The 22,089-nt window shown below is 51.5% G+C and overlaps 1 protein-coding gene across 7 annotated transcripts in view; it reads right to left on the reverse strand.

The window, feature by feature from the left end:
- Nucleotides 1-22,089, reverse strand: part of PWWP2B (PWWP domain containing 2B) — a 125,327-nt gene that overhangs the window by 97,574 nt on the left and 5,664 nt on the right. The window contains exon 3 of one of the 7 annotated variants that reach the window (XM_052677051.1): nucleotides 13,561-14,100. The exons of the other annotated variants lie outside the window; for them this stretch is intronic. The gene's annotated coding sequence lies outside the window, so the exon portion shown is untranslated. Of the gene's footprint in view, nucleotides 1-13,560; nucleotides 14,101-22,089 lie in introns of those variants that run through there. 7 annotated transcript variants of the gene reach the window in all.

Consider the following 22,089-nt stretch of genomic DNA (forward strand, 5'->3'; position numbering starts at 1 on the left):
AGCTCTAAATATTGCAGCACAGAGTGCAGAAATGAGGGCTGACCCTGCACACTCTGCACTCAGTAGTGCAGCATGCCCTGCAGCTGGCAGCCTAGAGACTGCAGCTCAGCACTGTGCTGCTGAAGGGCACAGGCTTGGCATGCACCCCAAGCTCTGCTCTCCTCAGGTGCCAGGAGCACACTGCTCCATCCCCACACACAGCACTGGCAGCACACTGCTCCGTCCCCACACACAGCACTGGCAGCACACTGCTCCATCCCCACACACAGCACTGGCAGCACACTGCTCCGTCCCCACACACAGCACTGGCAGCACACTGCTCCATCCCCACACACAGCACTGGCAGCACACTGCTCCATCCCCACACACAGCACTGGCAGCACACTGCTCCGTCCCCACACACAGCACTGGCAGCACACTGCTCCATCCCCACACACAGCACTGGCAGCACACTGCTCCATCCCCACACACAGCACTGGCAGCACACTGCTCCGTCCCCACACACAGCACTGGCAGCACACTGCTCCATCCCCACGCAGTGAAGGTCCCGCTGCTGCCAGGCGCTGCGCAGTGTGCACTGATCACACGGGCCCTGGGAACGGGGTTCATTTTTTCTTGGTTCTCCTCCCGCTGCAGTCTCCCCTGGTTCAGCCTGTTACTGCACTGCTCTGACACCAGCAATAGGCACAGAAATCGTTGGTTACACAAACACAGCCCCCGACACGGCAACAGCGGGGGAACACGGCACAAAGGGAACTGCTTATAGCGGAGGTGACGAGGTAAAGGCTTCTGCTGTGCAAATGGGAGTTGAAAACAAAAGCAGAGCTCTGGCAGAGGCCTCCCGTGCTGTCCTCACCCGGGCTGGGAGCTCCATGCACGGAGCAGGGCCAGCACCGTGGTACCAGCAGCAATGGGAATGCTGCGGTCACAGCGGGCAGCGCGGTGCCTGGAAACCCCGCCGGTGGTGCAGCTGACACGGAGGTAAGCCTGCTGCGTTCCCATTCTCTGGGTCTGTTTGAAGCTGGCATGAATCAAGTCAGAGGGTTAATCCCCACCTCGCAGACACGGCGAACAATGCCATGCTAATGCTTTCCTGTGGATTTGCTAATTCGACTTTTCTTTTCTGGAGACATCAAAGCAGGATCCTGCAGAAGAGAACTTCCTCATCAGCACAGAGAAAAAGGAAATCACTCATTTAGTGGAAAGGATGCAGACATACCAAAGGGAAACATTTCCATTTTCTTTTTATAGCTCTGAAAAAGAACTTAAAAGGGTGCATTCCCTACAGTCTGTGTTCATCGCAGAGAAATGGAACTTTAGGCCCTTCCACACAGCTGCCCTGTTCTCTGGCCCTATCAGTAAGAACGCTGATAAAATGAATGGAACATCATTTTGTCATTCACAGCGTTGTACCGTATCGTTTAAAAAGAGAGGAAGGGAGCCAGGAGGAAACAAAGGACATGCGGAGAGCCCAACACAAACGTTGGAGATCTCCTGAGCACCCAGCCAGCTCTGCGTGTCCTGTGACCCATCCCAAAGAACTGCGGGTGCCCCACCAGGGCACACTGCTCCAGCACAGGCACTCTGCAGAACTTCTCTCCAGAGGAAGCCTCGAGTTAATTACATTAATGGCAAACACTGCACACACAATAGCTCTGCATACAGATCTGCCCTGCTCCCACCTGCTGCTGGCTGCGGGCACAGCATTCGTGCTCTGCTGCCGGCCCTTGCAAGACACCCAACAGCTTCTGCTGAGCACACTGCGGGGCTGCCAGGAGGCTGCAGACACTTCAACTCCAAAGTCAGCACCAAGTAAAGCTCTCATCGCAGCTGCAGGCAAGACAAAAAGCTTGCAGGCCGACCCAAGGATGGGAGGAGCGAGGCCGAGCAATTCCTTCACTACATCTGCAAAGGGGCAGTGAGTGAGGCAGCCAGGGCTGCATGGGGCTTCTTGCTGCCCTGCTGGTGGTGCAGAGCAGTGAAACCATCAGACGTGGTTCCATTTCCTGGAGCTAAGAACAAGCCTGTTGTCCATGGGGTTTGCTGGAGCTTTTCCCACCCTCGGCTTTTATCCAACACAGTTTAAAAGTTACAGCCTGTGGAAGCGCCGGGCAGCTCGGAGACGTTCCTGCGCCTCGGCAGCACAAGGCTTTGTGGGCTGCCAGCACCTGGGAGGGCCCACCGACGGACAGGGGCTCCCTGGGAGCTGCAGTGCCCCCAGCACAGCGCTGGGCCCCGCACAGGGGCTCCCCGGCCTTTGCTTCCCTGGGCCCCACGGCCAGCACACGGTCAGCTGCGCTGCACAGCCTGGCGAGGAGCCCTGCGTGGCCCCGCAGGGACAGCTCACGTTTTATGGCACGTCTGTTGGTGATGGCTGCCTGTCACCTCACAGGGAAGCGCTGAGCACCTACACGGAGCTGGCGGAGCCACGCAGCTGCGGCTGCACATGGCCACAGACTGATGGGCCACGGGTTTCCTCCTATCCCAGCCAAGCTGTTTGTTTAAATCTTCTGCAGAAGTGAATTCCAGAGAGATACAATGCACTAGCGAAAGAACATGTATTGGCTCCAAATGTACTGACCTTCCAATTCGCACTTGGCTACTTGAAAAGTACTGTTGCTAATTATAATTATTACTGCATCAAAGGAAGAGTGCTCAGTTTTAACCATTAGATTTAACTAAGAAGAGTAACTCAAAGCCTCGAAAAGTTGTGTGGAATTCCATTGTGAGCCTTTCAAAAATTACCAGAAAAATCAGCCTAAGAACGTGTCATCCCACCTGAGCGTGCTCTGATCTTTTAGCTCAGTTGATGTCTCCTTGGAAATCAATGGATCTCTGACAAAAAATATCGTGTGCCACACATGTAGTTATATTCTCATCGTGCAATGCAGAAATATGAATAAAAATATCTATCTAAGTGGAAAACTAATTGCAAATCAGCGTGCTTTAAGCACAGTATACACCTGGAAAGTGCCCTGTAAAAAGCCAGCTCGGCAGTTCCCCCCCTGGCCATCAGTGCTCTCTGTACATGTCACAAATGTGCAATGTGCAGAAATCTGTTGCTACTTCTGGAAATAAAACCCGCAGCCCGTTTGGCCACTGCGCACCCAGAGCTCAAAATAACACTTGTGGAGAGCTGCAGCAGCAGGGCGGGCTGCGGCACGGGACAGCCAGGGACAAACACACCTTATCTATAAATACATCAACAAACACACAGGCAGCCGCCGGCCGTCCCAGGCTCCAGCTCCAACACGGGCGCTTTGTGAGTGGCTGCAGTGAGCAGAGAAATGGCAGCAGCTGGGGGAGGGCAGCCCCAGTGTGGGGCACGGCGCTGGGCACGACCTGCTGGGCACGACCTGCTGGGCACGACCCCTGCCTCGCTCCGGCTCTGATGGCAGCTGGACACTACTGCTATTTCTACACGTAATTGCACAGTAGTTGAGGACATCAGCAACGGTACAACATCAGCACGAGCTCTGAATGCTCTCCACTGTGTACGCTTTCTCCTGAGTCAATGTCCAGGCACGTATGTCAGCTACAAGTATTAATGAGGGCTTCCCTACCCCTCCGTTCCGAGTGCTCCCCTTAGAACAGCTTTTGTGCCTGATGTTCACCTCACAGCGTGCTCAGGCCCCAAAGCCCCGCACTCAGCTCCCTTATGGGGCACCGACAGCAGCGGGCACCCCCTAGGCACACAGCAGGGACTCTCTCAGGCCCACACCTGCTCTGCTTGCCATCAGCACACAGAGGCAGCAGCACTGGGACTAATGCTGCTGTCCCGACTCCTGTGTCACCCTATGGGCAGCCTGCATGATGTGCACAGCCACAGCTGCACACACACACAGCTGCTCACTGCAGCCCTGCCTCACCAGCAGCTGTGCCCTTTGGACACCCGGACACAGCATGCAGAGCACAAGGTGTGCACAAGTGATGCCTGGTGCTGCCCTGCTCCCAGCCCTCCTGCTGACTGCGCTCAGAACCCAGCAGGGATGGTGTGCAGCAGGGCTTGCTGTGCCTTGGGCTGGGATTTGCTCTGGCCTCTTAGTCGCTCCTCTCACAACCTTGTTTCACACATTTTTGCCTCCACAGCTGTGTGCTGTTCTCCTGGGCATGCCTCATTCCTCACCATTTAGTTTCTGACCACTGCCAGGTGACCTAGCCAAGGACTGGAGACACTGAAGATGCATGGGAATCACAGGCACCTTCTGCCCCCCACAGAGCTCCCTGCAGTCACCGAGGGGCCGGAGCCCTGCTCAGTGCTGCAGGTCAGCCTAACCCCATCCCACCACCAGGGCAGCAGGGTGCACTCAGCCCCCCAGGCCTCACAAGCACAGCTCAGACCTGTTGACAACAGGGGCGTCTCCTCCAGCGCCAGCGTTGGATGTGAGCCTCCAGAATGTCCTCTAGACAGGAAGAAACACACGGGCAGGAACATGTTTCTTATTTTGTTCTCTCTGCATGACCTCAGCCAGCTCTTTTTATTTTCTGTTTCTCTGCACTGCTAAGCATCTTCAGCCAGCACAGGCCCCAGCCCTTCTGTCTTTGTAAAGCCCATGTCCCAGCCTTCTGCTGTCTCTGTTCCTATGCAGCACCATGTCCCTCCGCACTCCCCCATCCTTCCCGTAACACCAGGTGGCAGGGACAGTCAGCATGCTCTGTCAGAGATAGGTTTTCTTTTGCATCTGATGTAAATACTTCCAAAATGAATGATGACTGTATCCAGAATTCCCAGAGGATGAAAGTCCTGACTTCTGGCCACAGTACTCCTTCCAACTGGAAGATAACTACAGGACCAGTGTTGCAGTGACAGGTTATGTGAATGGGCAATTAATTGAAGCCCTGCACACAGCATGGCAGCCGGTGGGGTGTGCAGCGTCCTGTGCCTCGTGCTCCCCTTTGCTGCACTACATAAAGCCAAATGCAGCTCCTCTGACAAACCTGACTGTTATGGTGCTGGCAGAAGACTGCAGGCTCTGAGCCAGCCCTGCTATCTGACTGACCACTGTGTGCTGCTGGAGGCCAAGTTCTCTAGGTCCCTGAGCACAGCAGACCCATGGGTCTGGCCCCACCTACGAGTTCCAGCACGCCATCCCTCTCCCCCTAAAAAACTGCACAGTGCTCCCTAACAAGGAGCTCACCCCCACAGCCCTCCTGTTCCATGTGCCACCCAGTATGGTCTGAGGATGCTGAGCCAAGGCTTCGGGCACCAGGTGCCTTTGCAGTCCCTCTTGTGCCTGTGTGCTTGCTTATCCCACACAGAGCAGAACAAGTCACTTACGCTCTTTTGGCACAAGTGCTGTGGCTGCATTCCTGTTTTTACAATCTCAGCAAGGCAGTAAAATTAAGCAGAAGGAAGAGCTGCATTTGCTACCTAGAAGCCAGGTGTGCAAGGCAGTAAGACACACGAGCAGCAAGCAGGCACTGTGCATTCAGTAGCACTGGGGTGGTTGCGGGGCAGGCAACCAACGCGCGTGCAGCAGGGTGGGCACCAAAGCCGTGTCCTGGCAGCTGAGCAGTGCCCTCCTCACGGGCTGCCACATCTCAGGGCTGGAGCTCCTCGTTCCAATGACAAATGGATGCTTCTAAAAGAACTCTTTGGGGTGGTAAGTCCATAATTAAAAAAGATGGGAGCACTTCAGGTGCAGTGTTCTCCCCACCCATTGGCTGCTGCCGCCGCCTCCTCGGCGTGAACCCACTGCTCACCACGAAGCACCACGGCCACACAGCGGGCAGACGGGGCCGAGGCAAGGCGGTGTGAGCACAGGGAGCTGGGGTCAAGCTGTGTAAGGCACCTGCTTCTTGGGGAGGAGGGCTCTCAGGTGCAGGCCCTGCAGCTCTTCCCACCGGGCACCAACATGTAAAAATAAAGTGGCATTAACGTAGCTTTTAATGATCATTTGTAAGCCAGTCCAGTGACTGTAACTGAAAAGTATACTGAAAAGTTTTACATTTTGAGTATTTTCTTTTTAATTTAAAAGTTTGGGGTTTTTTTGTTCGTTTTTTAAGAAAGAGGTGACATACACAGAAAAGCAGAACAGATGTTTCCAGAGGCAGTTATTGCCCAGATCCCTACTCCTATTTCTTGAAACTGAGGCATTTTTTCTACCAAAAAGTGTTTCATATGTCAGGGGCAAAAGGCCAAGCCATACAGCATCGCTTGATAGCTGACAACATCCAGCACCAGAAAGAGAATATTACTGATACATTAACACAAACCTCATCTTTAGTTCCAGTCACATGTGAAAACGCCACTGGGAAAGCACGGCTGTGGTGTTTGGCACACATGTGAGCCTTACAAAGAGGATGAAAGCAGAGTCTCACAGGCCAGCATCCCAACCCCCCCCCTCCTTCAGGGGACTGCTGGGACGGAGGCTGGGGAGAAACCCTGTGGCTCCCAATGCACCAACACAGTGATGGATGGGGAACTGCTGGCACGGTGCCTATGGCAGCAACAGCTTCTGCAAAACCCCTCATTGTAACGCAGTAAGCAAGTGAGCTCAGAAACCAGCAGAGACAAGTCCAAATTTAATGCAAAACATGGAAAAGTGACATTCATTTAAATACTAAAAGAGGAAACTCGAGTGCTCAAAACTCGAGGGCTCGAGTGCACCCTTAGCAAGTTTGCTGATGACACCAAGCTGAGCTGTGTGGTTGACGTACTAAAAGGAAGTGAAGCCATCCAGAGGGACCTTGACAAACTCAAAAGGTGGGCCTGTGTGAACCTAATGAGGCTCAACATGCTGAGTGCAAGGTTTGCACTTGGGTCAGAGCGATCCCAGATACGTGTACAGACTGGGAGAAGAATTTGAGAGTAACCCTGCAGAGAAGGATCTGAAGATGCTGGTGGATGAAAAATTATAGACGAGCCAGCAGTGTGCTCTTGCATTTCAGGTCAGTGGTATGCTGGGCTCCATCAGCAGAGGGGTGGCCAGCAGGGACAAGGAGGTGATTGTCCCTCTCTTCCCTGCTCTTGTGAGGCCCCATCTGGAGTGCTGTGTCCAGGTCAGGGGCCCCCAATACAGGAGGGATGTGGAGCTGTTGGAGAGGGTCCAGAGGAGAACCAAAGATGATCAGAGGGCTGAAGCACTTCTCCTATGAAGACAGGATGGGGGATCTGGGCTTGTTCAGCCTAGAGAAGAGAAGGCTGCGGGAAGATCTCACTGCAGCAAGTCACTATCACTATCTACTCTTAACAAGTAAAAACGCTTCCTTCCAAAAAAGGAAGAATGGTTTTAAGCTCAAGGAGGGAAGATTTCGATTGGATGTCAGGGGGAAGTTCTTTACAGAGAGAATGGTGAGGTGCTGGAACAGCTGCCCACAGAGGTCGTGGATGCCCCATCCCTGGAGCCATTCAAGACCAAGTTGGATGGGGCTCTGGGCAGCTTGGTCTAGTGCCTGACCTGGAGATTGGTGGCCCTGCTGTGGCAAGGGACTTGGAACTTGATGATCCTTGAACCCAAGCCATTCTATGATTCTACAAATAATTCTCAAAATGGTTTAGTCCTGTGGAACTCCACAAGGTACCACGTTCCAAAGGAAACCTTTGGAAGAGAGCAGAAACCCTTTGTGGTGGAATCGAGCAGTCAGTGTGCTCCAGGTTCCTAATAAGCCATGTGTCTGGGTACCCATCTCAGCTAGAGGTCACCTGGTGGTGACAAGATTTTATCTGCACTCTCTGTCATATTTTCCCCTAATAGCAGGTGGGTCAGGAACCCTACAGCCTGGCACGGGACACTTTGGCAGCAGGGCCCCTAAAACGGTGCCCAGTGGCAGTGTGTGTGGTGCCCAGCATGGCCAGAGGCCATTACCACACTCCTGGACCAGGCGGTACAGCCCAGGGGGAAACAGAACAGCGTGGGTACAGTTTGTGTGGCGCCCACCATCTGCATTCTCTGCACCCTCACCTAGCTGAACTTCATGTATGGGTTCAATCTCACAGCAGCGTTCCTCCGAGGCCAGCCCCTGGGAAGCAGCATGCACAGATGCTGGTGGCACCCATCCCATGTATGCAGTCTCCTTGCTGGAGAAGAGGCCCAAATTCTAAAATTAAGTGCTCAGAACGAGCACTTTCTTAGCCCACTCTGTATCAGTAGTTACTGAGTAATTCACAGCAGATCTAAGATTAGCTAATGAAGTCCAATGACTCATCTGCCAATCCTCCCTGCCACCGGGAAAATTCCGTTTTTCTGTACCAACAAAACTTCAGTTGTGCAAATCATAAATGAACGCAGCTTGGAGAGGTCATGGCGACATGAGGATGCTTATCTAGAGCTACTGGCACAGACTGTGCTGCCACTGGAGCAGTGCATACCTGCGCTCCCCGCAGCAGCACGTGGCTGCTCCCCCAGTGCCCAGCCCCACAGCACCAGCCAGCACAACCCCAGCCCAAACCCCTCATTAGCTCACGCCCATCAACTAATTAAAGCCATACCAATTCCCTACAGGCTTCAGCAAGCTATATCGCTGAGCAAAATTATGAGGTGGAGGAAAGTAATAAAGAGAATCAAAGCAGAACCCACAAGCCAGAAATAAAATGCAAAACAAGCCCAAACTTCAGACACAGGCACTGCAGCGCCAGTGGGGCCAGCGGGCCTGCAGGGAGGGGCAGCAGCCAGACCGCAGTGCCAGGAAGGAGCCCCAGTGTCCTGCAGCATGAAGGCTTCACGACCACCCAGGTCATGGGGTACAGTTGCCATCACAGTGCAGTTGCAGGTCCAAAATGCACAGCTGGGGCTTTGCTCAGCATCCAGTTCGGATATTCTTTTCCATACACGTTGTTTCAGGCCACGTTAGGTTTTGGTTATCAAAGCCAAATGCTCCAGCCTTTGGTATCTAATGCAAACCAGCTTACCATTTATGTATTTTTCCCAGAGAAATCAATTTTAAGAACAACTCGCCCAACTTTGAGTTTTATAATATGCACTTAAAAAAAATATTCAGAAGAAAGCAATTACTTTCCATACAGGAGAGGTGCTGGGTTGGATGCCAGCAGCTTGCTCTTACTGGGCACCGCCAGTGCTGCTTAGAAATGCTCTGCTATCAGTAGTAATGAAACCTGGACAGTAACGATCATCTGAGGATCCAGCAAAATCAGAAAACTGACAGCCTAGCAGCTGCCTGTGGCCAGCAGAAGGCTGCTCCCACCTTCACAAGGCGCTGCTCAGGGCCTCTTGCCCACCAAGGGCAGCTGCAGCCGCAGGGAAGGTCTGCGCTCCAGGACTGCAGCCGAGCCAGCAGGACATGCTAACACAAAGCACAGCTATAGCTGAATGTAGCCAGCTGGCCAGAAGGATGATTTTTTTTCCCCAAGGAGTGGCAGAGAACCCTGCAGAACCAGCCCAGTGCCAGCGGCCGCTGACCCAGCATCTCAACACCCGTTACTGCCCGGCACGCAGGGCGCACGGGGCCCGGCAGGGCACAGCTCAGCCCCCTCCCGGCACCAACACCTCCAGCCTGCGGGACTATGGCAGGTAAAAAGCTGAAATTCCACAAATCAGTTATGACAAATGATTGCTTCGGGTCAACAGAAGGCGTGGAGAGTTCAATTACACCATAAAATGGTTGGTGTAGGTTTTCCTGCAGCCTGGCTGCCAGCCCCTTGCCACGGACAGGGAGGGACGAGGTGGGGGCTGGCCCACGTTCCGTGCCACGTACCACCACACAGCTGGCACCCAGCTGGTGGGTGAGCCAGCAGCTGGTGATGGGAGACCACCAGCCCAAGCCCAAACGGCGCCGTCACGGGGGCACCCCACAGCTCACCAAGACACGGGTGCTGCTAAGCCAGGGCACCTGCTGGGTTCATCAGAGCCAGCTATATAACCAAATCACTCTCCAGTTCTATAAAACACCCCACTTCTCCCCTTCAGAGAGTGTGAACCCACTGGGCACAGCTCTCACAGGGGTGCGGAGAGGCTCCCAGACCTGACAGGCTGCTCAAAATGTGTGAGATGTGAGGCCGAGGGAAGGTGGATCGTGCACATATAGCTGCAATCTGCAGATTCAGAATATTTGCAGAACGCCTTCTTACAAGGAAATAGTAATAGCTTTAGTATTTAAATCAGAATAAAACATAGAAAAATCCCGACCCAAAATACACCAAAGAACAATCTGTGATTCTGCAGGCCCTACGCTTAGGACATCAGCTGTTTGAGCCGAAGCACAGCTGGAGGGCTCAGGAGGAAACCTCCAAAACCGCAGCGTGGAGCAGAGGCGGCTATAAGAAGCCGTTAGTGTAACAGGAACTGAAATGAACTGAAGCAGCCCTGCCATTTCCTAAAGCCACATGCAAGTTTTAGAATTATATGAAGGGAAACCTTTACAATTGAGCAGAAAGAACAGTGTCACCAGACGTAGGAACTGATTAGTGGTGTTCAAGGGGTAACTCAAAACCAATTGGCAGAGAATACTGAAGACAACTTACAATCCCTGAAGAATTTCCACTTTTTTTTAGCCAAATAGAGTTTTGCTTTGTCAGAACAAAAGACTAAAGTAAGCTGTTCAGAGCTTCACATCATTACATACAACAGAAACTTCCACTTAACTTCTTAAAATCAGATAAGAAATGGAATACCAGTATGCTCTTGGCTTTTGCTTCTGCATTTGCTGCATAATTCTTATCACTTATCTGCATAATGGACAAGGCAAAAAGGCAATTTGCAGTGAGATTTTTGCTTTAAGCCTTGCCAAAACCAAAGAACAATCATTTCAGTGAGCCAGCTTCTTCAACTCCCATCTGCAGATGGACAGCCACGCTTTGTGCTGGGATATTGCTTAAGGCTGGTGTGTAATCCACTTGCAGAGCTCAGCCTCGGGTTGAGGAAGGACACACACACAGGTCAGGCTGCTCAGGCCCCTGAGGGCTATGTTCTGTCTGTACTGAAACTCAGAATCACAGAATCACGTGTCCAGGGTTGGAAGGGACCTCAAGGATCATGAAGCTCCAACCACCCTGCCACAGGCAGGGCCATCTACCTCCACATTTCATACTACACCAGGCTGCCCAGGGCCCCATCCAATGGCCTTGAACACCTCCAGGGATGGACGGGGCATCACAGCCTCTCTGGGCAGCTGCTCCAGCACCTCACCACTCTCACAGCAAAGAACTTCCCCCTGACATCCAACCTCAATCTGCCCTCCCTCAACTTAAAGCCATTTCCCCTTGTCCTGCAGTTATCTACCCGTTCAAAGAGTTGATTCCCCTCCTGTTTGTAAGCTCCCTTTAGGTATTGGAAGCTGCAATGAGGTCACCCCACAGCCTTCTTTGCACTCTGCAGCCGTGCACAGCCAAGCAGCGTCCATCTGCTGACTCACCTTCAGCAGCTCTTCAGGTTCACTCATCTGCTTCATCCTTTAAGCTGGCATTAACACAGACACACGTCAGATCCTGGCAGCGCAAGGATACAGAGAACAGTGTCACCAGATGCCACCCCACAACTTGCTGAGAAGGGCCACAGTCCCCCCACCCCTCAGAGGGCAGTGAGCCACTCCGGGCTGTTTGACTGCTGACGGAGGGCCTGGCCGGGGCTCAGCACCTAAGGTTCTCCTTCAGCTCCCCGTGTGCAGGCAGTCAGGTGGCAGAAAGTATTCTTTGCATTGTGCGGGGCCCGGCGGCCTCAGGGCTGTCCCACACAGGCACAGGGATGCAGCCCATCCCCAGGTACGAAACACCCCTGGGAAAATGATAGGACACAAAGCTGGAGGCTCCAGGTGTGACTGCAGGGGCCGCTCCGCACAGCACCGGCACAGCCCGGCTCCGACATGGCTGCCTGGGCAGGCTGCCACTGCACCAACGGCTGGCGGGGCCTCACATGCAGCGGGGGTTGAAGTGCAGCACTGCTTCATCACGGAGGGCCCCCGGACATCTGCACTGCCAGCCCTACTGCCAGCATCAAGGGGAGGACGCTGGGCTTGATCTTACCTTCCTATCCGTTCCATGTTGCTCGCCGCACTGACGCCAGGATGGAGAACAGAGGCACTGAGCACCGGCCCTCAGAACTGGAACCAGCAGGCAGGGAGACCCAGAGCGTGGGGCACCTGTGAGCTGTGCCTGGGGCAACTGGCACCACCTGCAGATCGGAGCAGCTCCAGGTAGCTGCTTTTCCTGGACGTGGGGGTTTTGCTTCATTTCGTTTTGCCCTTTTCTTTTAAGCAGCCAGCAGGCTATCTGTAACTCCTGCCAGCTAACTGCTGCCGCGCTGCAGCCAGAAAGCTTTGCAACACATCTTGGCAGGGAATTTGTACAATGAACATCTGTGTGCGCAGCAAACATAGAAAGCACCTCACATAGCCACCAGCTAGCCCTAAGCTTGAGAGGATGCTAGAAAAAAAAAACAAACAGGAAAAAAACCCAGAAATTCCTCAAGACTCATTGATAAAGGCCAAACTGTTTTTTCCCCATGAGTGGGAGCACTCAGCATCCTCGCCAGCTACACATGCTGTTTTGAGACGGGGACAGCAGATGCCAGGTAAACAACTGCTTCTTAAAGGCTGTACACAAGGTGCAAGAACACATTCCTTCTCTATACACTGCTGTCTTTTTTTTACATTTATTTCTGGAAAACAGGAAAATTATTTGTTTGCAGAGGTAGCCAAAATTGGCCTTGGGAGACAAATGTCCTGTTTTAGCAATACATTTTAGTTTGCTTGTTTACCACAGCCTTTCAACAGTTTTAAGAGAAACATTTTTGACTGAATGCTCTTATCGAGACTGAGCAGAAGGGATTTTCTGGTGTTGGACTTTTCATGTTGAACTCTGTTGCTGTTAGGCAGAAAGAGGAAGTTCGGATCTCTCTTGCTGACGTTCACAATACCACATTATAACCAGCATAAATCAAGAAAACAAGCTTCTATGTTTTCCTTTCCACTCGGTCTTTGAATTTGACAACAGTTCATCGCAGTATTTGCTGCAACAGATTCAGAAGAAACAGGAAGTAAAATCTGTGCAATGGTTCTTCAGCTAGAAGCTAATCTTCTAGCACATGCAGATGACATTTGACCTAGCAAGGGCAACTCTGAACTCTTCTCGGAGCACCAGAAGCAACAAATTCCTACCAATATTTGATATTCCTCATCAAATTCCTAGACAGGACCTCTTTCCAGGGAAAACCTAAACAACTGCAGACCAAAAGAAATTAAGTGATTCAGTTTCAGAAGTTTGATTACAGGTCACTTTAGTTCGTAAGCCATTTCTCCTGTAGGGTGGACAGCCCGCTTGCTTTCTCTCTTTTTCTTAAGGACTGCCAGCCACTTCTGGCAATGTGTGAGGATGAGGACCTCTTCTACCCAGCGGCAGGTGTTTAAGAGGCCTTATATTGCTGACTAGGTGTGGACACACGTTAGCTCATCCTCCAGCTGGCCCACCAGGCTAACAACTCACCTCCATGCACGTAGTGCAAGCAGACCAAAGCTGCCCACGGCTTCGGGTGACTTCAGCTCCCTCACTTAGCACACAGCCATCCGAGTTACCCGCTGACTACTTGTTCGCGTACTCGTAAACATCACTTCTCTCAGCTCTGCAGCAAATCACATTAAAAAGCTTTAACATATGCAATGACAGCCACATTGTTACGTGTTGCACATTTTCCAAGTTTTAATAGACACAAAAGTGAGTCCGTTGTATTTAAGACACTACAATGATTTCATTCTTCTGTATGTCTTCCTCCAATTACATTTCTCAGAGTACATAATGGAGTAAATGTTTGGTAGCTTTAAAATTAGAAGTGTGTGAAATCTGTAAGTAAAATAAGCAGCAGCATAATTTTGGGGATTTTATCAAGAATAGCTAACTTTTAGGTAATAAATACATTCCAAGTTGTGTTTTTTTGCTGTTCTCCTAGTTCATTGCCGTATGACTTGTCAAATTCTCATCCTAGATTAAGAAATCCTTTTCTTTCCTGCCAGCCTCACACCAGAAGAGCCTCCTAACTCCACGTCCCAGTGACTGTCACCTCTCCCAGATGATGACAAGCAGTGCGAGCTGACAAGGAAACCCGTCCTCCTGTCACGTGCATGGCAACCTCCCGCTTCTCCTGGGGAGCGTGTCAGGATGCGTACAGACTTCGTGACATTCTAGGAGAACAGCTGTGCTCTTATCTTCTTTACCTTGAAGAAAGTGAGAGAGGGAGAGGTTACTGCGAGGCACGGGCTGAGCGGCAGTGGCGGAGGCACACGCTCCGGACTCTGGCTAAATACAGCCTGGCATTCTGCAGCTTCTAGCTTGCTCAGCAGGCAGCAGCAGCAGCAGCTTCGGAAGAAGCCTGTCAAGTTAACAGATCTAAAGGAGGAGTGGGAATCTTCTCCAAGACAGACGTGATATGAGTCCCAGAGATAATAAAAATCTTCGTCTCTGCCTTAAAGCCTTTTAAGCCCCTGCTCAGGGTGGGGTCTTGTGGGTTAATCTGCCACGAGTTCCTACAAAGAGCACCACGTACAGAACATCTGCCCAGTTCTGCCTTCACTTTTCAAAGACAATCTATAAAATAGGATTATTTCCCTCTTGACAGCAAGCCTTACAGAAGCTTTTCCAAGTACCAGCAGCTGCTCAAGGCACCGACTGCTGCCACAGTACACAAATCCTGCTCTAAGTGAAGAGGTGCGGCAGCCCAAGCTCCAAAGGCAAGAGCTGGCCCTGCCTCCCCTCCACAGCCCCGCTCACCGTGGGAGCTCCCCTTCTGCTCCAGGTGTTTGTGCCAGGCTCCATGAGAACGCAATGCCACAGCAGTGCTGCGCATCCCTCAGGTCACCCAGTGTCTGACTCAGAAGGACAGTGCTACCAGCCTCCTGTCAGCCACCCTTGCACAGCTGGATGTGACCAAACACACTGGCCCATTTCTGAAGAGTATTTAGGCAATGAGATACGTGAGATGCTCTTTTTACGTTTAGAGATGCTAAGGAATACATTTAGAAATGCTAAAGAAAAGATGAAGATACCAAGTGGCAATGAAGTTTGCTTCACACTTGACTTGTGGCCCTTTGGCACTCTCACTAAGTATCAGCCACTACAGAAGGCAGAGGACAGGCTCCCACAGGATCATCTACTGGAGAGCCATGGGCCTGTCGCAGGAAAAAAAACACCAAAGAGAACAGTGCAAACCTGCAGCTTTCTGCACCTTATCTGCATGCCAGGTGCATTTGCCCTGGTGCTGTGAGTCAGTTTAAAACACATCCATTTGTCTGCGTGTGGAGAAGCCAGAAGAGCAGATGTGAAACGGTTTAATGAAACTTAGAACAACTTACAAATGAATTTTTACAAAATGGCATAGGGACCTACACCTGCACTTCTCAATTACAAAAGCATTTCTGCAACATACTTCAAAAGGAATTCAGTTTGAAACAGTTCAAAACAGATCGGTCCTAACATGTGTCCAAGCCAAATCAACTAGAGAGGCCGAGTCAAAGCGACGGGACATGCAGGCAAACAGGATTAATGCTAGGAAGCAAAAAATCAAAGACATTTAAAAGCCCCTCATAGTTGACATTTGTGAGTTCTAAGTACAGAACACAATTAAACCAAGAATGCCAACACCAAACACAGAAAGATGACTACATTTCCACCGCAGCTGAAAATGTACCAAGACCTCCTCTGCAGGCATGGAACCAAAAGAGACACCAGTTTGCACAGCCTCATCACCCAGAAGGATTCTGAACACTGCACTCTCATTTAAGACTTCAAAGATCTGATTTAACGCACCATGAACATCAGCCCCAAAAGCTGCATGTCAGAGGGCTGCAATCAGATTCCACGATCTCCTTCAGCCTTCATCAGAATTACCCTGCTCCTAACAAACTGAGATGTCGTATCACCTCGTGTGCATTTTTACTAACTTTCAAAGTCTACAGACTTGGTAGAATATCCCTCAAACGCGTTCTGCAAGAAGCCGACTCTTCAGAGACAGATTATGGATGGAGAATATTTTGTATGAAGAGAAACTCTGCATTCCACTGTTGAGAAGGTAGCAGCAAGCCCTCGGGCCAGGCATACACCCTGCGATCTCACGCTAACACTCGGAGGACAGAAGTGTCACAGCAGGAGCACGGTGCCAAGCAGGGTCACGAAGCTCCGTGTGCTGCCCAGCTCAGGTGTCCTGCCTCAACGGCCGGCTGCACCGGGCCAACACGCGTCCTGCAGCAGCAACACAGTGACCGTCGTTCATAGCGTGCGCCCAGCTGCCTTCAAGGCTCCTTTGGAGAAGCCCAGGCACGGGGCAGCTCATAACTGCAGTGGGGCAGCTCCCACTGCGGCCCTCTGCCCACCGCGGCAGGCCAAGAGCTGAAGGAATGGGGACCTGCTCACCTTCACACGCGTAGCTCGTTTTGGACACAATTAGCACAATTAGAACTAGCACTGCCAGACCGGTCTTCCTCCAGACAGCTCCCCTCTGGGGAGAGTCAGACTGGGCAGCAAGCTGAGGGGAGCCGAGTGCCGGTACCTGCAGCAGCCCAGCCAGCACCCGAGAATCTGGGGGCTTCGGGCAGGTCCCAACTGTCCTTCCTTCTGAAGGCAGCGCTGCTGAAACACCTGATCAGGAGAAGCTGAGGGGACGGGCAGAGCGGCCCTGTGCTTGCCATGACCCAAGAAAGCAGGACCCAAGAAGTGGGCCAGCAGCGCAGGCAGCAGCTCGCCTCCAGCCACCCCAAGGTGCCGCGCATGGCTGGCTGGGTTGGCAGGTGCATCTGCAGCACCAAGCCCACCGGCCCAGCAGCTCTGGGGAGAAACAGCATCAGCTCTGGGGCTTTCTGCATTACAGCTCAAATTACTGGCTTGGATCAAACAGAGCAAGTCACCATTCATAAAGGAAATTAAACCAGTGATTTGGCTACAATTCATTTCTTCAACTGCAGAAAGCACACAAGGTACACACTTTTCAAAAAGAAAAAGGTTTTCACAACAGTGAAAATCTAATGCAGATTAAACAGGACCTGGTACATTGGTTAATATTTTCTTCAGAAAATATTCAACTCAATGAAAAAAAAAGCCTTCTTTAAAAAACACCCTACTCTTCCCTTCTGTCTTTCTTCCACAAAGGCACACATGCCAGCAACCAAAGAAACGGTCACACAGATAATGTGAGGCAGTCAGCACGACGTGGGAAAGGTGAGGCACGTGATACTGGAAAGTACACACAGCCTGGTGAGCTGAGTGGAGTCTGCTCACACAGGCCCAGGAGCCTTTGAGGACCAGAGCACTGCTGGCACCAAGGCACAGCCCTGCAGCCTCAGCACGGATGGGGCCGCAGCCCCTGCCCTCCTGCACTCAATGGACCTCACCACTGCCATGCGTGGCAGGATCTGCTCCTGCTCAGCGGCAGGGAAAGCTCTGGAGGAGAGCACTTTCAACTCACTGAGGAGCTAGACTTGGGTGCAGGGACTGCGAGATATGGAGGACAAGCTGAGGCACTAGACACCATCTCTGTCATCACTGACAGACACAAGAAGCCTACAATCTCAGGCCATGCAAAGCTTTCTAAACCTGGCAATGCAAAGTCCAGATATTCTTTAAAAGTAGGTGTGAAGTACATAACAGATGCATCAAGCAGTTCAAAACAAATAAGCTGGGCACCCAGCTTCAACTAGTTTGTGGGATATGTGTATGCAGCTTCTGCTGCCTTTTTCAGGCAGAACTCAGAATCTGTTACTCACTCCCCACACCTGCTCTCATTCATGTTGACCTGCATCAGTAAGGGCACTTTGAGGAAGAAAAAAAAATCCTACCTACGTATCAAGGCTGAAAATCAACGATTTGCATGTTTTCGATATATAACAGTTTTCACATCAATTTTTAGCTTCAAAGTGCAATGCTTTATTTCCAGCAACTCCCTGCCTTTCATGCCTGAGCACTGAACTGGGAAGTACCTCTGCCAGCCCACTGTGTCACCCAGCCTCATGGGCCGAGCACCTCCACAAGATATTAACGATGCATGGCTACTGAAGACACCTTAATCTCCTCTCCTCCAAAGGAACCGGCACCCTTCTCTACACAGCGTACTCCCATTTCCAAATATCCCCTGTTCCTTCATGGCACAAATCAGTCTTATAGGTGCAACCTGAGGGTGCTCAAAACTTTGCAAACACCTGCCTAACTGCAACAGACAGAGGATGAACTGAGGCAGAAGGACCTCCTCCACAAGGACTTCCCCCACGGTGCTGCCAGTGCTCACCTCTAAGCCGCCTGTCACAATCCCTGAGCCTGAGATCCCATCTGCCAGGGAAGCCAGCTACAGTGTAACTTCAACAAACCAAATGAGTAAATAAATACAGGTTAGGAAAGAGGACAGAAATTCCCATTCTCAAAGCAGAGCAGGGCTGCAGGCCACCCAGCCCTCTGCAGCCCCTCAGCCTCCTGCTGCATGCTCACCACTTCCACCGCACTCGAAGGTCCCCTCTGCACAGAGAGGATCTTGCTGTCCTCCCAAAGAGAGCTGCCGAGCCCTTCAGTTTACACAAATCTCCTTTGGCAGCTGAAGTTACAGCTCACATAAGATGATCACATTCTTTTCTTGGGAATCTGTGCAGCCTGCATGCACTTAGAAACAGCGTATGGCCAACTGGCATTTCCAAACCATACACCCAGGGCAGCGCATGCAAAGGGGCAGAAGGCGGCACGAACTCAGATCCAGATGTCTGCAAATGCAGCAGCAGTGGTCACAAACGCCCAAGCGCTCTGAGAAGCAGGGCCATCAGCAGGCTGCTGCCAGAGCTGCAACTGCAGTCCCCAGCACCAGGCACAGAGGTATGCAGTGCAGGCTGCTCCAGACTTGTTCTCCCACTTTGTGTCAGTGTACACAACGCTGACTCCAAGCTGTCTGAAGGAAGACTTTTGAGAGGCAGTAATTAAGCAGGATGCTTGGTTTTAGTTGACTGAACCATCCAGAAACAAGGCCAAGAAAAATCTCAGCACTCCTCTTCTGGGCTGAAATATTCCACGTGACCAGGTAGGTGTTTTTAGAACTACAGCTACCACAGCTTTCTATGCAGTTATATAACCTTTTTGGTGCCACTGGTAGAGCAGAGAGAAGGAGTAAAAGGAAAAAGAAGGCTGGTTTATGTTGCTTCATGAAGTGCTGGCAAGCAGCACTGGCTGCATGCGCATACGGAGCCCTGAACATCTTTGAAGGTGAAGTCATAACCCAACGTTCCAAATTTTACATTAGAGCTTACTATATATAGCAGGCACGCAATAAGCTTTGATTTCTGCTGGATGCAGTTGCAGGGTGCTTTGTTGACGAATGGCTGAACGGACGGATGTGGAGGGTCTATTAGCTAATAGCAGAACAACAAAAATCCTCAGAAAGGCAGCTTTTTAACATTTAATGGTATCACAGTCACAACACACCTGGGGGCAAGGGGGAATAAAGGGGGAAATGAAAATGGATATACATACTGTAAGCTTGTTCCACATAGAGACAAATACGAAAGTCTACAGCAGTTTTTGTAAAGAGCTTTACTATTAAAGAGCTGCCTTTATAAAATCTGAGATAAGCTGGCTTTTTAATCATTGCGAAAGATAACAGAAAAGCAATTGTTTAGCTCTAGGAACTTCAACTTTATGCAGCTGCAGGACTAAATACAAAGTTCAAATATGATGTTATCAAAAAAGCGAGCAGAAAGCAAATGCAACAGTGCAAGAAAGCTTCCTGTCCTCAGGAGAGCATCAGCTATGGAGCGCACAGTCAGGCTGCAGTGCCACGCACATGGGGCCCGGCTCCTGGGCACATCCCGCAGTGGAGGCTGTTGAGAAATGCATCCCCAGCACCCAGCTGCAGCCTCACCACTCCCCACAAAGCCCTTCTGCCACCCCCCACCTCTGCAGACCAATCCCAGACCCGAACGGGGCTGAGGACAACACAAGAATTCGCCCCAGGTCTGTAAAAGCCTCCCAGCCGTCACTCCAGGCAGACGGTGCTGAGGTCAGTCTCTTTCACTCCATATTTCAGCCTGTTTCTTCTGGCTTTTATTTCTTTCCCCCCAACCTATAGTCCATAGCTCAGATCACCAAGAGCTCAGCTCTCCACAGCAGCCACTTTGGTACACGAAAGGCAAGTTCCCCACTGTATTTCTAGCATCGCCAGCTGCTGCCGCAGGGCACCTCGCAGGCTGACCAGGTTCAGGGACACCAGCGTCCTGTTCCCAGCAGCCTCCTGCCCCCATGTTGCCACAGACGCCCCAGGGCTGCAGGGCCAGACCTGAGCCTGAACCGTCCTCCCCCTTCAGCTGGGCAGCACACAGCCCACCCCCAGCTGGGACTTTGGACGGCACCAAAGGGCCTCCAAAGGACCGGCAGAGCCGATGCCCTCCACAATCCCAGGCACCCACTTTTCCAGGCCCTGCAGTAGGAGCAGTGCCAAGTAAGGGCCGGGCCAAGCACTGGCTCCAAGCCCAGGGAACGTGAGACCTGACAGCCAGCAGGGCAGGCCCAGGCCAGGGAGGCCAGCTCACATCTGCTGGTGCTGTCACTGCTTTCAGGCACTGCTGTTAACAACGGCCTTCAGCCTCAGAGCCAGCAGAGCCAGCATCAGCGCTGTGGCACCAGCACAAACTCAGCTGTGAAGCAGGAGCCATCTCTGCAGCGCACACAGTGCCAGGCTGGTGGCAGCCCTGCACAGAGGCTACAAAAGCAGAAGCTACAAGGCCTGAGAACATGCTGAGTGCGTGTTTTTCTCCTGGCTACCCTGTGAACCAAGTGTCTTACGACGTGGCTTTTACGAGCTGCTAGCCTCCCTGCTGTTCTTCCAGAAACCTTGGCTTAAAGACAGTGACAGGGTTTTAATAAAGTACACTCCTTGCAAAAGAATAAGGATAGAATAATAAACACTCAGAACTGTCATATCAGCTTTTCCAACCCAAAAAGTTTTCTTTTTTTTTTTTAAATCCAGTTTCTTGCTGTTCTTTATGCATTTGCAAATACTTGAATGGTTTGTATGTTTTTTCCAGCAGTTCCCCTCCATGGCTTACAGAACAGCCCCATATGTCAGCAGAGATCCACGACAGAATGCGTCAGCAGCTCCCAAGCTCTGCAGTGCCTGGACGGTCAGGAGCAAAGTGCAGATGCTGGACGCACCTCCTGAGCACAGCAAGGGGCCCTTGTGCAGCTCCTGGAGAAGTCACCACACAGTGCACTTTTCCAGCTGCAAAGTGCAGTATTACAGCCACACGCCTGCTCCTGGAAACAGCTGTAACTGATCTGAGGCTGTGCTGCCTGTCAAAGACCAGAGCCTTCTGACATCGAACTGTAGCTCAGGTGTCAGTGTGCAAGTCCTAGGACTAAGGAAATGCAAGCATGAGAGAAAAGTTAAGTTACAGCATTCAGAAAAGAACAGTCAACTAGCAGCTGGTGAAAACGCAGTAGAGCTTCCCTAGGATCACTCAAGGAAAGCAATAAAGTCCTGGTGGGAGAGAACTAGATAGAGGGCAAAGCTCAGAACCAATGAGCTGTCATCCAAGTGACGTATCAAAGCCCCAGCACGTGGGTTTGGCAGGGAATCTGAGCAAGCATGGCACACGTGGAACACAGGAAGTTGTTTTGTTCTGCTTTTCTCGTTTCCTTCTGAGTAAATGCAGCTGTTTCTCAAATCATCGTGCAGGCAGCTCACCTCAGACACAAGTAAGGCAGAAAATCAACTTTAGAAAGCCAGCTGACCACCAACACAACAGCAGTACATGGTAAATGCCTCTATGCATTTGCACGTACGTGGGAAGGCTTGGCCAAAGAACTCACAGGGAAGGAAGGGTACGGTGCAGCCATGTCATCGCATCATTTTCTCGTTGCTCTCATCATCTTCTCTTTGCCCTCAGTTTACAGACCTGCTCCATCCCCTCTGCTCTGTGCCTACAGGACAGCACAGCTCACAGTACTATGCAGGCAACAGCATCCACCTGCTGACGTGGCCCCAGAGCGGTTTATCCAGGAGCCGTGGATCCTGGCCATTATTCACCATAACACAGCTTCTGAGCATTAGGATTATTTATGCTCCAGATCTAGCTAGTAACAAATTCGGGTCAAATCCGAACACTCTCAATATAATAAAGCTTCTAGCCACAATTAAGCAGCAAGATCAAGGTCGAAGCTTAAATGCTGCTGCTGCCATTACATAT

This window comes from Tympanuchus pallidicinctus, unplaced genomic scaffold (genome assembly GCF_026119805.1).
Source record: "Tympanuchus pallidicinctus isolate F22 unplaced genomic scaffold, pur_lepc_1.0 scaffold16, whole genome shotgun sequence".
Lineage (NCBI taxonomy): Eukaryota > Metazoa > Chordata > Aves > Galliformes > Phasianidae > Tympanuchus > Tympanuchus pallidicinctus.